Genomic DNA, 16,051 nt, shown 5'->3' with positions numbered 1-16,051 from the left:
GGCCGAGATGGGTACCGAGCTAAGCTTTGGGTTCAGGGATTGATCTTCTGAGGCTTGGGCCAAAATTTCAAAACTGTTGCTCGTGGAGGGAAAAGATGCAGGGTCTTGCTGGGGTTTTTTGCCGGAGGCATGTTTTTTGTGCGCTCGTCTGCGACTTTGTACTTTGGTAAAGCCTTCTTGGGCCGGCGTTTCAGAGGGGTCAGAAATAGGGGGTTTGGCATTTAGCGGACAGTCCCTGAAGAGGTGCCCATGAGCATGGCACTTGCGGAAACGAAAAGGAACATGTTCATAGTCCAAAGGTTGGATCCATTCATAATCGTCATGAGAGAGACTTACCGAGTCAGGTAGAGCTTTGTCCAGGCGCATGAAGACACAAATGCGGGTGTATGAAGTATATCTTCGTAGCTTTGTCTCTTCCGCCGCTTTTATGTATTCCCACAATCCATTTCCAATATCCCTTAGCAGTCCTTCATCCCAGTATTCCTCTGGAAGTGAGTACATTCTGATCCATACCGGCGCCCAGGTGAGGTCTTCCTTGTCCGGGTTGAATCTTGCTACCCATTCTCTCAGATACAATCCTGCTGAGTTGAAGAAATATGGGCCCTGATCTAAGACTCTGTACTTGTCTTCTAAGCATAAGAAAATTACAGTGAAAAACCCCTTCGGTCCTAGCTGCAAAGTGATGTGGCCCTTGGGTTTCCACTTGGCCGCGATCCAACCATACAGGGCTTTTTCTGTTGGCCAGAGTCCTATAAATTTTCCTATGAGTGCATGGTCCGTCATGTACTGTATTCGCTCATTGATCTTCTGACTTGGCAGTTCTATCTTTGGTCTTTCAGCTGCTATTGGCTTGCAGGTTTTCGAAGTGACCTTGTTCTGTTCCTCTGGCTTATCTTTCCCCTCTGGTACTGCATCGTTCTTGTCGGACTGAATGGTTGAGTCCTTGGATTTATTCTGCTGCGATGACGCATCGATGTTCTTATCTGCTTGGATCGATCCAAAGATTAAGGATCCCGTGTGCTCTGGCGGCGCTGAGTTTGACATAGGGGAGGGCTTTGAGACCCTCCCCTGAGGGGGGTCCATGTGCACCGTTAAAAAGCCTGTGGCTCACTGTCAGACCCTGGAGGTCAGACCCTCGAAGGCTGCAGAGCCGTGCCTGACTGCTTTGTTTCAGACGACTACCGAAACCCTAGTTGCAGAGCCGTCCATCCCAATCATATAGAATATTGTTATGCACACAAACATATATTAATTAAACTACAATGATGTATAGTATTATATATTAACATACATTAATGCACTGCCAAAACGATATTTAAAATATTAATGTTGTTCATATAGGGGTTTTATGTAAGGTTTAATATTATTCCCTTGGATTTATAATTCCTTTCGGTTTTAATACTAAAAACCCAAGGAATTATAAAGCTAAGGGATTATAATTCGAAGTGAAATATAAACCAAAAGGGTTAGTAAATATCTAGTAACCATTTGGGTTTTAGAACCCTCGGGTTTATAGCATTATAAATCCAAGCCAACAATAATAAACCCAAGGGACAAATATTATAAACCCAAGGTATATAAACTCCAATATAAATATTATAAATCCGTAAATAAACATGTTTGACTAGAGTTGACCATAGGTGATTTTCATATTTGGACAAGCTTTTTTACAATGCGAAGTTGGACTATGGTTGACTACCTTTGGGACAAGCTTTTTCATAATGAGACATGGGACAATGGTTGACCATGGTTTATTTTGCTATTGTGACAATCTATGTCATTATGCGACGACATTGAACCATGGTTGACCATGGTTGAGAATGTGACGTTGTACAAAGAGACAATCCTTCACACAATAACAAATGTTGGGTATAATCCCTTAGGGTTTTAATTCTAAAAACCAAAGGAATTATAAACCCAAGGGATTATAATCCAAAGGAAAATATAAACCCAAGGGGTTAATAACAACCAACTTGGTTTATAATATCAATCCCTTGGGTTACTAAATATGTAGTTAAGATATCACTATTATTATTAATAATTAATATTATTATTTTAAACCCAAATGATTAATTCTACAACCCCTACATATTGTAAACCAAAGCGAATAATATTTAACACAAAGAATTAAAATTACAAAACCAAGGTATATAAACCCTTGGATAATTATTATAAACCTAAAGAAATAATAAACCCAAAGGATCAATACCAAAAATCCAAGGGATTATAAACCACAAGATAAATATTGTAAACCCTTAAATAAACATGTTTGACCAAAGTTGACCACAATTGATTATAGTATTCATAGAAGATTTTTTACAATGCGAAGTTGGACTATGGCTAACTATGGTTGACTACCTTTGGGACAAGCTTTGTCACAATGCAACATGGGAAAAAGGTTGACCATGGTTTATTTTTCTATTGAGACAATCTATGTCATTATTCGACATTGAACCATGGTTGAGAATATCAGGTTGTACAAAGAGACAATCCTTCTCACAATAGAAAATGTTGTGCTTATAATCCCTTAGGATTTTAATACTAAAAACCCAAGGAATTATAAACCAAATGGATTCTAATTGGAAGGGAAATATAAACCCAATGGGTTAATAATAACCCCTTGGGTTTACAATATCAATCCTTGGGTTACTAAATATCTAGTAAATATATTACTACTATTATTAATAAATATTATTAATTTAAACGCAAGTGATTAATTCTACAACCTGTAGGTATTTTAAACCCAAGGGAATAATATTTAACCCAAGGAATTAATATTATAAAACCAATGTATATAAACCCTCGGATAAATATTATAATCGCAAAGAAATAATAAACCCAAGAGATGAATACGAAAAACCCAAGGGATTATAAACTCGAGAATAATACTAAACCCAACAGATAAATATTATAAACGCAAGGTGTATAAACCCCATGATACATATTATAAACCCTTAAATAAACATGTTTGACCAATGTTGACTACGGTAGAACCTATGAATATGAACAATTACTTTGGTCAACCGAAATGAAAATAAAGTGAAGCAATTACCACAATAGTGGCAATGAATTATAAACAAAAGGTAAAAATATTAAACCCATGGGATAGATATTATAAAGCCATGTATATAGACCCAAGGACAAATATAAAAAAACCTCACATATTATAAACTGAAATGAATTAAACAATATAAATAACAAACACGAATGTATCTCAAACACATGGAAAGAAATATTGAATACAATGGAAGAATATTAAACGCTATCAAACAATTAAAATTAAAAGAAATTTGACAAACAATTTTACACATGACAACAACAATGACAAGGATATCGAATTTCCTGACATTTAAACCAAAAAAAGAAATATTTTATTGACATATATTATTTAGAGATTTATTTTGTGTCTCTTAACATCTACAAATTGTACAACAAAAATGAACTTTAAATACTCAACCATAACACAACTATTTAATGCGAGCCTCTTCCAAAACACATTGAGACCGGTGATAAAAGCAACACCAATTTAAATCAACGTGATAATGCTCACGATACTTCACGATTTGCATCCAATCTCTTCTTATTTTCCTCTCAACTTCTCTTTGGTGCAAATGATAGAAGGTTTCCACATATGATTTCATTACATCCAACACACGAATATGCTCATCCATAAAACACGAATGGAATCCATGTCTCTTATAAGGCCTTTTGTGAATATAAGAAACAAAACTTGTGGTTGCAACAACAAATTTGATCACTTTAATGTAATAGATGTCATCAATGCTATCCATATCTACATTTGAATGACAGAAGGATACAATAAAAATTAGTACATAAATAAATAAACAAATGAATATATACAAACACATACATAGTTAGAGTTATTTTGTTTTTATATTTTCTTTTATAGCAAAAAAAATTATTGAACATAAATATAATAACATTCAAAAAAGGAGAGAAGAAAGAAGAATCAGGTTAAATTTAACCAATCAAACAACACCACCACCACCAAAAAATTAATGGCTCATGCAATTTCTTCCAAATGCTCAATTTACTCACTTCACCAATCAAAAAATCTATTCAAATGATCAAAAAGTAGAAAAAATAAATTATCTATATGCATATAAATAATTGCAAGAAACGAGAAAAAATATATAGAGCTATTCATATTTTTCTCAAAGGGATGCAAAAACACTAAACTATTTTAACAATATTATACCCTGCAAATATGAACACTTAGATTAATAAACCCAATAAATTGATATTATAAACTCCAAGGGATTAAGAAACCCCAAGGGATTATAAACTGAATGAAATAATATTAATCCAACGGATAATAAACCCAACAGATTAATATTAAAATCCCTACGTTCTATATTCCCTTGTGTTTTTAGTATTAATCCCTTGAGTTTATCATTCCCAACATTTATAATTGGTTGGATTCTACTATTCATTCCTTGGGTTTATAATCCCTCCGATTAAAATTATACCCTTGGGTTTATAATCCCTTTGGTTAAAGTTATACCCTTGGGTTTATAATCTTGAGGGATTTAGTATTATACCCTGCAAATATGTACCCTTACATTAACAGACCCAACGGATTGATAAAATAAACCAAACAGAATATGAACCCTGGGGTTTACAGTATTAGTCCCTTTCATTTCTTATCCATTTGGTTAGTATTATTACCTTGGGTGTATAATCCCTTGGGATTTCATTATAAACCCATTAGGTTTATAATACCAATCCCTTCGGTTACTAACTAATAATTATTGTTATTATCAATGAATATTACTTATTAATTAATATTATTATTTTAAACCCAACAAAATAATATTTAACGAAAGGAATTAATATTATAAAACCAAGGTATATAAACCCTACGATAAATATTATAAATACAAAGAAATAATAAACCCAAGGGACTATAAACCCAAGGGAATAGTGTTAAACCCAATGGATAAATACTATAAACCCAAGGTATACAAACACTAAGATAAATGTTATAATTTTTTTTTTTGAACACAATCGATTATTTTTTATATATTGCAAAAAGGGGGAAAGGAAACTAGTTCCTTGTACAATCAGAGGAGGGCTGGATCAAAGTAGAGAGCAACAAGGAGAGCAACGCTGATATCTACTTTAACAACCCTATTTCTTATAAGCTTCAAAAAATACAAATTGTGGCTTGAACACCTAAGGCCTCGCGGAGAGACCGAACCCACACTTAATCTTTGAAAAAGTGGACTTGACCAAAAACCCCGCTCTTATCATTGGAAAAGGCGGGCAACAATACAAACACGCGGGACTCAATTTCTTCTTTTCCACAACTTTGGCGTGAATATCAAAACTTATCTTTATTAGGCACAGGCTCCACTGTAGATTTCCTCCGTCAGATTTGACAGACACCACCGAACGACAGTCATTCAATCTACACAACTTTCCATAACTGTCAATCCATGCGCAAAGGATCCAACGGCGAGCAAGGATTTCGGGTGGGAAAAATGCGCAGAGAATACCCGCCCGATAAAGCGGTGTTCGCGCTCCACTTGCATGCAACGTGTCCGACGATGAGTGGAATCAGAGGGTTCCCTCTCGAAACCATTTATCGCTAAAACACCTCCCGAAATACCACTCCAACTTGTTCCTGCCTTTTCTCTTTGAATAATGCTCACGCAAGTTTAGTGCCCGATGACCCTTGATCTGCCTCCATCGAGTTCCTCTCCCAATACTTCTGAGGTCATTCCTAAACCGTTGATCACCGGATCCAATGGTTCCTGTGCGGGGGTTATTCATCTGTCTCCTCAGACTATCTTTGTGGCAAATCTTCGTTGTTTTGTGGTATCTGGTCCTGATGTAATGGTCTCTGTTGAGGAGAGACTTGCAGTTGTTGAATTCCTTACTGTCTCGGATCACCTGGGAGCTTGCACAGGTGAACTTGGAGACCTGACTGTTGCTTGCATTGCCGTTGCGATCCAGGCGTTCATGGTTGACAAGACTAATGCCGATTGTTCCCAGGAGAGGAGGGCAATTGGATTCTTGTTTCATCAATTAGTGTAGCTTTTTGGGATTATGAGAATCGGGTGCTCTAATCAAGGCTGATTACCGTTGAGAACCTCTGCTGACTTATATTCTCTGTTTTCCTCATGCAATCTCCATCTTGAGTTGAAGTTTTGATTCTTCTTTTTTCCCCCTGTAAAATTTCTTGTGATATTCTTCAGATCTAAATCTTCTTTCTTGATCCTTGTGCTGGGTGTGGGGTCATGTTATACTTTCTTCATAAATTTCATTATTCTCTTTGACAACCCCAATTGGTCTGTCAATTGCTTTGTTGGCATGGCTATCAACGTCCTTGTTTTGGTTTCTCAGGACATGCTTTATGGTTATATTTCCCAAGCTTTCAAAGCTTGTTCTAATCCTTTGGTAGATTTTGTTGATGGCTATGCTTTTGAAGTCCATTTGGGCATCCAATTATGCAATTATGATGGGTGAGTCCCCTATTATTATAGGGTCCTTGATTGCATTGTTGTTTAGAAGCCTTGTGCCTAGGAGAAGGTTGTATGCTTCAGCCCTATTATTTGTCATTTCTCTAAGGCTCCATTCATAGGTTATTATTTTTTTTCAATTTGGATATAGTATTACTCCTCCTGCCCCTGCTTTACCTAGGTTATTTTTTGTAGCTCCATCAAAAAAGAGAATGTGTCTCTTCTAATCTTTTATCCATTCTGCCAATTCTTTATCCTCCAGTCTTAATTTCCAGTTCTTGTTTGTGTGTAATTCTTTCTTTTTTTTGTTGTAGCTACTGGTTTTGCTTTCTTTTCTAGCATTTCTTTCTTGTACCAGTCTTTCTCTTCTTGTTGTAAGTCATTCTGATCCATTTTTGAAATTCCATTTGTACTTATTATTTCTACAACTTGGCTCCAAGTTTTTGCTAGGATCTTGCCTAGATTTGGCTTTTGGTCTTTGAAAATGCATTTGTTTCAGGCTAACCAAATTTTCCAGCACAGGATTGAAGGGAAACATTTCCATGTCCTATTTATTGTTTCCTTTTTTTTCTTTGTATATGGGTATCTTTTATCCTAGTTTTTGTGAAGAGTTGTCAACTGAGTTGTTGGATTTATGTTTATTTCCAAAGGGCTTGTTGCCTGTTTCTAGCACTCTCTTACCACCTTACAGTTAATGAAAAGGTGTTGGATTGGTTCTTCCTCATTTTGACACATGACACATCTTGAGGGCCCTTTTATTCCTTTTTTTTTTTGGAGGTAAGAATTTTACCTTTGAGAAGTGTCCGTATGAAGACTTTAATTTTGGGCAGACTCTCTGAATTCCAAGTTGCCTTCCAAAGGCTCCAATCATTTTGATTGTGGAGTTTTTGGAGGAGGTTGTACCCCGATTTCACTGTGTAGTCCCCTCCATTTGGGTCCCAAACAAAGTCATCCTGCTCTTCTAAGTTGATGGGTGCAGCCCCTTCCAGATGGGATTTTAAAATTTCCCACCTACTTTTTAGTCTTGGTGGTGTAGCCAGATTTTTCCATCTTACCCAGTTATTTTGATTCCAATCCAAAATAGAATTAAGAGTGTTAAAAATGTGCTCTTCCATCCATCTCTGAAGGCCTCTTAAATTTTGTTGCTAATTTAAGGGGTTTTTCCCCATTATTCTATCCTCCCAGATAGAAATTGTTTTTCCATTCCCTGGATTTTTGGATATTTAATCTCTAATGAGAGGGATTATCCTTTTAACCAATTTCTAGATTTGAGTGCATGGCCTATTTGGAATAGTTTTAGTGAGAAGCTTTGTTCTATGACTATTTAAGTATTTCATTGTTAGAACTTTTGCCCACCAGTGGTCATTCCCATTTATCATTCTCCAAATAATTTTTGTCCCTAGAGAAATGTTCATTAGTCTTGGCAGGCGAATTGCCTTTTTCATAGGGAAGAGTAACTTGCTCCCATTTAACAAGGCTGAATTTTTTATTATCTTGCTTTCCTCCTTGCCAGAGAAAGCTTCTAATTATCAGTTCCATTTGCTTGTGGGCGCTTGCCGAAGCCATAATGATTGCATACTGATATATAGGCAAGGCCGAGAGAAGTGATTTAATCAGTGTCACTCTTCCTGCCAGGTTGAGCCACATCACTCCCCAGTTCTAAATTTTTCCCTTCATTCTCTCCACTTGCTTGTTCCAGACTTCTTATTTCACCACTTCCTTTGCTAAGGGCAGCCCAAGATAAGTGAAGTGGCTCCAATTTATTTGTAAAGGAATTTCCAGTATTTGTGAGATACACTGCATTGTTTTTGTTGTGGTATTCCAGCAATATATTCTGCATTTAGAGTTGTTTAGAATTCCTCCTGAAGCTAGGAGAAAGTCATCCAAAACATTGTTGAATCATTTTTCTATAAGACAAGATGCCCTGCCTATGAGAAGGGTATCATCTGCAAAGAGAGAATGGTTTATGTCTTTGACTCCTCTAGATATTTGGATTCCTGTTATTTTTTTCTGTTTCTCTGAGTTTCCAGCATAGCACTCAGCAATTCAGCCATGATGATGTACAAGAATGGAGAAAGCGGACAACCTTGCCTCAACCCTCATGTGCTTTAGAAAAATTCACCGGGTCGACCTTTGATTAATGGAGTTATCCAAGGATTTGATATACATGCCTGGATAATGTCTATGATATTTGTTGAAAAGGCAAACCTTTTGAGAGCTATTGCAAGAAAGTTATGGTTAACATATATCAAAAACATTAGCCATATATAACTTAACAATCATTCCTCTCTCCTTTCTTTGGATACTACTATGGATAGCCTTCTGAACAATTATCACATTGTCTGTAATTTGCCTCTTGGGGACAAATCCTCCTTGGTTTTCTGAAATTATTTCCGGAAGTAATTTTTTCATTTTGTTTGCTAGAATTTTGGTAAGTATCTTATAAGACGATTTGCAAAGGGAGATTGGACTATATCTATTAAAAGTTGTAGCACTGGGTTCTTTAGGAATGAGGGCTAGGAAGGAGGATTTTGTGTTTCCTCCAATCTTTTTTTTTTGGAAAGCATTTTTGAGCATTCTCATTAGATCTGTTTTGATAATTTCCCAATGTTGTCTGTAAAAGGAAATTGTAAACCCATCTAGACCCGGTGCCTTATCAGGGTGGAGATTCCACACAGCTCCTCTGACTTCTTCCTCAATGATTTCTTTGTCTAATTCCCTATTTTGCTAGTCGTTTATTTTTTTTATATGCTGCAGAATTTCTTCATTAGCTACCTACTCGTCACTTGTTGAGATAAGTTCTTTAAAGTGATTATGGGCTGCATTTTTTACTGCTTCAGCTCCTTTTATTTCATGACCATTTACTTGAATCTGTTCTATCTGATTTTTTTGATCTCCTTATTTTCATAGTATTATGAAAGAAGGCTGTATTTTTGTCTCTGGATTTTAGCCAGAGACATCTTGATTTCAGTCTGCCAGAGACATCTTGATTTCAGTCTGCTTTCCTCTTCTTGTTGCCTATTTTGCTTATACATTTCCAGATATATTTCCTTTTCTTGTATTTGATCTTGCTTACTTTCTTCCTTGTTCTCTTTTTCCTTGCAAAGGTTATCCATTTTTTTTTGCAAATTGATCTTCCTAGCTTTGTCTCGGAGATCATTTTCTCTTGCCCAGTTTTTAAGTGCATCCTTAGGTTATTTAGCTTTATTTCCCAAACATACTCGGGAGATCCTGTGACACTTTTTTTCCAGCTATCCTTTATTTAATGGAGTTTAGGCTTCTGTTATCCTTTATTTGTTTATCAAAATCTTCCTTGCTGTTCCAAATTGGGTTATATCTTAAGGGAAGGGGTCCTTGATTTTCCAACTTTCCCAAGGTTAGCACCGGCTTGTGATCTGAAGCTGAGGTGTGAACAATTTTACTTTTCACCAGAGTGTAAGCGACTGCTATGTTTTCATGAATAAGAAGTCCAATCTTTCTTTTATGTTGTTTTTTCCAATTCTTTTGTTGTTCCAAGTGTATTTTCCGTTGCTTGGCAAAATGTCTATTAATTTGTATTCTTCTATTATTCCTTCAAGAGCTTCTCTTGATGGATCATTGTGGAAGGTTCCGCCAATTTTTTCTTCTGTGTTCCTTATCTGATTTAAGTCTCCTCCCAGGATTAAGTGCCCACTTTGTCTCTTTGCTATTTCTTCTTTAACTGATTTCCAACATTGTTCTTTCTCTCTATAGTGATTTGGAGAGTACAGATTTATAATGCTATACTATTCTTTTGTATTGAGATTCCTCAACTGTTTTCGAATCCAGTGTCTACTAATTTTGTATGTCATTAATTCCCATTTTCTTTTATCGCAAATGGTGCTGATTCCTCCTCATGCTCTTGTGGCTTCTAATGCTACTTCTTCATAATTTTTTAGTTTTTGAATAATTTTTTGATTTTCTTGCTTGTTTAGTTTGGTCTCTTGGATCATATATATATATCTAGTTGTTCCTTGGCTAAAATGTCTCTAGCTGCATTGACTTTAAAGGAGGTGCCAAGGCCGCGAAAATTCCAAGACACCACTATCATTATTTACTGTTGTGTTCATGTGATCCTCCCTTTCCTCTTTGCTGAGTTTTTTCATGACTTCTTGTTTGTTTCCCAAGGAAAGAATCCATTGGTTGTTGCGTTCTTAGGGCCATTTATTTAGTTGTTGCCTCATCTCTGATTTCTTTATTGGATTTCCTTCCCACTTTTTTTTGCTGATCCCAGGCTTGGGGGATTTCTTTGGCTTTATTTCTAATTAGAATGTGGTCCACTGAGGGAGGAGGAGGGAGAGGATATTGGGTTGGGGGTGGATTTGAGAGCTATGGGGTTTGAGGTTGGGGATATGGGAGAGGGTGGATCAAAGGAGTCTTCTAATGGCTCAAAAGGATTCGGGGTTGTGTGATCAAGAGGAGTAACCTTCACTGGAGGCTGAGAGGTTGTTTCATTTGCTTCTTGGGATTGATGAATATTTGACACATTCTGCTTATTGGTAGGTTTTTTCCTTTTCACTTGTTCCCATGTAGGTTCTTGCTCTTCTACATTTTCATGCTCTATTTTTTTTAAGACACCTATTTGAAAAAAGACCATACTCGTGACATACCTTGCATTTAAATGGTATTTTCTCGTATTCCAATTGTTGAACGTGTGTCCACTGGTCGACTTTGATCTTTATTGCCTCTAGGAGGCCTTTTCCGATATCTACTTCCACACATATTCTTGCGCACACGTGCATGTTGTCTTTTGGCTCACATCTGTCAATATATTTGCCCACTGCATTTCCTATAGCCTTTACAGATTCGTCTCCCCAGCAGTGAAGAGGAAGATGCAGGAGCCTGACCCACACAGGCACTGTGTTTGGGACATCCATCTCCGGATCAAAATCTGGCGTCCACCTATTCAGGTATAAACCTCTAGAGTCCATGAAGTAAGGTCCATTTCTAAATATCAGATCTCTATCCTCCTTTGTTTCAAAGAGAAAGGTATAGTACCCCCTTCCACAGAATCGTATTGCTATCTTCCCCTATGTGGTTGCATTCCAGTTTCTTTCCACCCATTTTTGCACTGATTTGGGTGAAGGCCATAGCCCTGTGAATTGTCCAACAAGTCCGCGTTCTTCTAGAGAGGTGACTGCTCTTCTTGGAAGTGTTAGAGGGAGGGAAATCTCTGGGATACTTTCAAGTTTCTTTACAAATTTATTGACTGATGGCCCGTTCCTTGGAGCTTCATTCTCTGCAATCAAAGATGTGAAGGATTCTGCATTTTCTTCATTCCCTGTCTACGTGGAAGAGTGAGGATCTCCCTCCTCAAAGGGCTGCATGGTCTGGTTGGCCTCAGCAGCAGGAGGCTACCAAGAGAAGGATCTGCAGGGGCAGCGGCGGCAAGGTTAGAACAGGCTCGGGCTGGGCTGTTGCCCACGTTTTTCTTTCTCTGATGATCATCTATAGGCCTCATTAATAAAAAAAATGTTATAAACATTTTAAGAAACATGGTTTACTAGAGTTGTCAATGATTTATTTTCATATTCACAAAAGCTTTTTCTCAATGCAAATTTGGACTATGGTTGACCATATTTGATTTTCATATAAGGTTTCATATTTAGAGGCTATAATATTCCCCCCAGAAAAATCATTATTTTATTAATGAAAACAAAATTACATGTTGTAGATGTTCACTTGAGCATTCATCCAAACTAGTTAAAACTGGTGTTCACAAGGCAATACATATAAAAGAACTACTCCAAAAAGGAAATAATTTTTCTTACCCTTTGCTCCCTTTCTTAGTTTCTACCTTCCACCACCCTCCTTGATTTGGAGTGGTCATTAAAAGTGATATCTGGTTCTCTTTAGATATCCTTGTATATTCCTTATTGGAATATCAACTTTCAGAAACATGGTGTTTTTTGAATCCTCCCATATCTTTTTCTTAAGGGATCTTTTTTGGTTGCATTGTTGGAATAGGGGTACCTGCTGCTTCATGATTTTCTCCCCCATTTTCCCCACTTTCTTGTGGATTCTGGCTTACATCGTTGGTAGGGGGGCCAAATTCCTCCTCATCCTCTTCATCTTTAGACTAATGTTTTGGAAATTTCCATCCCTTAGGTTTCTTCCCTGGTTTCCTTTGCCTTATTGGCTCTTCCTTCGCCACAGAACATGTATTTTGTAGATGTCTTGTTTGTAGACATATAAGACACCTAGAAGTCATGTTTTCAAAGTATAAAAATTGTGTCCAACTGTCAGACCAGGCAGTAACTCCTCAAAATCAATTCATTGTATTCATTCAGGTTGGTCTTTATTATATACATGAGGGAGAGACTGTTCATTTCATCTCCTGGTGACTCTTCATATTTTCCATTATTTATTTACATCAGTTACACTTATTCACCCAATCCTGATGATTAGGTGTCAACATTCCCCCCCTTAATCTGAAGGGATGTTGGTGAGTCCAAGCATTGTTCTGAATCGTTCAAGCTTTTCTCTTCCAAGCGCTTTGGTGAAGATGTCTGAAATTTGCTCATTAGTGGAACAATGGCGGAGATGGATTGTTTTGGCCTCAACATGATGTTGAATAAGATGATATTTAGTATTGATGTGCTTTGTTCGATCATGGAACTTTGGGTTCTTGGCCTACTTTATTGACGAGGTATTGTCAATCAAGAGTGGAGTCGATTGTACTTGTTTTACCTGCAAATCTTCAAGAATTTTCCTGAGCCACACAATTTCTTTTGTTGCCTCAGCTGCTGCCACATATTCTGCTTCTATTGTGGAATTTGCTGGAACTAATTGTTTGCGTGATCTCCAGGAGACAACTCTTGATCCAAGACTCATAGCATAACCTGAAGTAGATACCCTAGTTTCTTTGTCTCCATCGAAGTCTGAATCAGAGTATCTAATCAAGCTAAAGTCGTCCACTTGTGTATACTTGATTCCAAAGTCTTGAGTTCCCTTCAAGTACCTTAGAACTCTTTTTTCAGCAGACCGATGTCCCTCACAAGGCTTTTGCATAAACCTGGAGAGGATTCCAATAGCAAACAAAATGTCTGGTCTGGTAGTAGTTAGGTAGTTGAGACTTCCTACAAGTTGTCTATGCTTTGTTGCATCCTCAAATTATTTTCCTTCAATGGATGTGAGCTTTAAGTTTTGTTCCATTGGAGTAGTAAGAGGATTGCATTCTGTCATGTCAAACCTATTCAACAGATCTCCAATGTACTTCTTTTAAGAAAGGAATATGGGTTCATATGTTGAGTTACTTCAATACCAAGATAGTAATGAACATAGCCCAAATCAATCATTTCAAAACCTTTCCTCAATTCCTTATTTATAGATGCAATGTAGCTTTCATTATTCCCTGTCATCAAGATATCATCTACATATACCACAAGATATACAATTATTTTGCCAACTTTCTTGACAAATAAAGTTGCATCATCAAGAACATAATGTTTGAAATTGAGTTTCGGAAGATGCTAAGTTATTTTTTCATACTAGGCTCGTGGTGCTTGTTTAAGGTACACAAGGATTTCACAAGTTTACATACTTTATGTTCATGTCCTTTCACAGAAAATCCTTCAGGATGGGACATAAAAACATTCTCTTTTAGATCTCCATTCAAGAAAGCAGTTTTTACATCCATTTGATGGAATTTCCAACCGTTCTGAGCTGCTAGGGCAAAGAGTGTCAGGATGGTAGCCCATTTTGTTGTGGGGAAAAAATTCTCCTCATAATCGACCCTTCATTCTATGCAAAACCTTTTTCCACAAGCCTGGCTTTGTGCTTGTCAAGTGAGCCATCTGCTTTATACTTGTTCTTGTAGACCCACTTGCAGCCAATTGGTTTGGTTCCTAATGGACGATCAACCAGCTTCCAAGTGTCATTCTTTATCAAGGAATCATACTCCTTTTGCATTGCTTCTTTCCATTCATCATGAGAAGTAGCTGCTTTGAAGGAAGTTGGTTCAAAATCTGTAGACAAATTCAATTCGCAATCATAAGAAACATCCATGTCAACAGGGGAATCAGAGTCATCTTCATCACCTCCATCTTGTCAGTTTGAATTTCTAGTTCCTGTCTTTCCAACCTCAACAGGATGAACACTTTCAAGTGTATTTGTTAGCCACTTTCGGGGACCTTTCTCAGATGGTCCAGGCTACTCCGTTGATTGAGTTGGGACTGAATCAAGATTGAGTCTCCCAATTCTATCAATCACATCACTGAAGGTATCATCCGTTGTTGGAGTTTCATGCGGGGGAGAGAATTCTTCAGAAGAAGATTCCATAAGTTGATTTAGTATAGGAATCGCCCCTTCAAGATGTGGAATTTGATTATCAAATTCTTGAAATGATTTTTCATTTGCGAATCTATCTAAGCGATCAAGTTTTTGCTCAACAACATTGTTAGTTTTGGATGATTCAAGAAAGATTACATCTCTAGATATAACAAACTTTTTATTGACTTCATCATAGAGACGGTATGCTTTTGAGGTGTTTGAATACCCCAGGAAGATACACTTACGACTTCTTGCACCAAGTTTGTTTCTATGTACCTTTGGTATCAAGGCATAATAGGTGGAACCAAAGACGTTGAGATTTTTTACTGAAGGAACGTGCCCATGCCACATTTCATAGGGAGTCTTGTTTCTGATAGCATTAGATGGACATCTATTCTTTATATATACAACACATAGAATTTCATCAACCCAAAACATCAAGTTTACATTTTTTAAAAACATCATGGAGCGCACCATATTTAAGATTGTCCTATTCATTCTTTCAGCTACACCGTTCTGTTGGGGATTATAAGGCACAGTTGTTTGATGTTTGATCCCATGTTGGCAAAGATAGTTTGCAAATTCATTTGAAGTGTATTCTTTTCCATTATCAGTGTGAATAGACCCAATATGAGATTGTGCATCATTTTCAATCCATTTATGAAAGTTCCTGAATGTTTGAAAAGCATCAGATTTGTTTTTCAATAAATAAACCCAACACATTCATCAATAAATGTCATCATATATTTGTTTCCATTTGCATAAGGAACAGGCATTGGACCACATAAATCTGAATGAATGAGTTCAAGTTTTCTATGTGCTCTTGAATGTGAATCATGAAAACATTGTTTGCTATGCTTTCCTAAAATACAAGCATCACATTGCTTAAGTTTCCTAGAAATTGTAGGCAAACCAGCAACACCATTTTTCTTCAACAAGCGAAGGCTATCATAGTTCAAATGTCTAAATCTAGCATGCCATAATAAACTTGATGGAAGTGTACCTTCTTCATAATGAGAGTTGTATGAGAAATGTTGTGCACGAGCATAGGTACCCTACAGCTTGAGAAGCCTTTCTTCTTATATCCCCCTCATGACAAGTGAGTGGTTAGATGATTTTCTCACCTCAAGCTTGCCATAAAACATATGAATGGAGTGACCTTGCTGGCGGATGTGGACCAAGGACAACAAGTTTCTCTTTAGCTATGGGAGATATAGAACATGATGCAGAAGAAAGTCTGGAACACCAGGCAATTTAAGCCTGATTGTGCCAAGCCC

Source organism: Pinus tabuliformis, chromosome Q, assembly GCF_031772625.1.
Source record: "Pinus tabuliformis cultivar Carrire ecotype Pingquan chromosome Q, CPIR1, whole genome shotgun sequence".
Lineage (NCBI taxonomy): Eukaryota > Viridiplantae > Streptophyta > Pinopsida > Pinales > Pinaceae > Pinus > Pinus tabuliformis.
The sequence above is the reverse complement of the archived record's forward strand: the minus strand, read 5'-3'. Positions refer to the sequence as shown.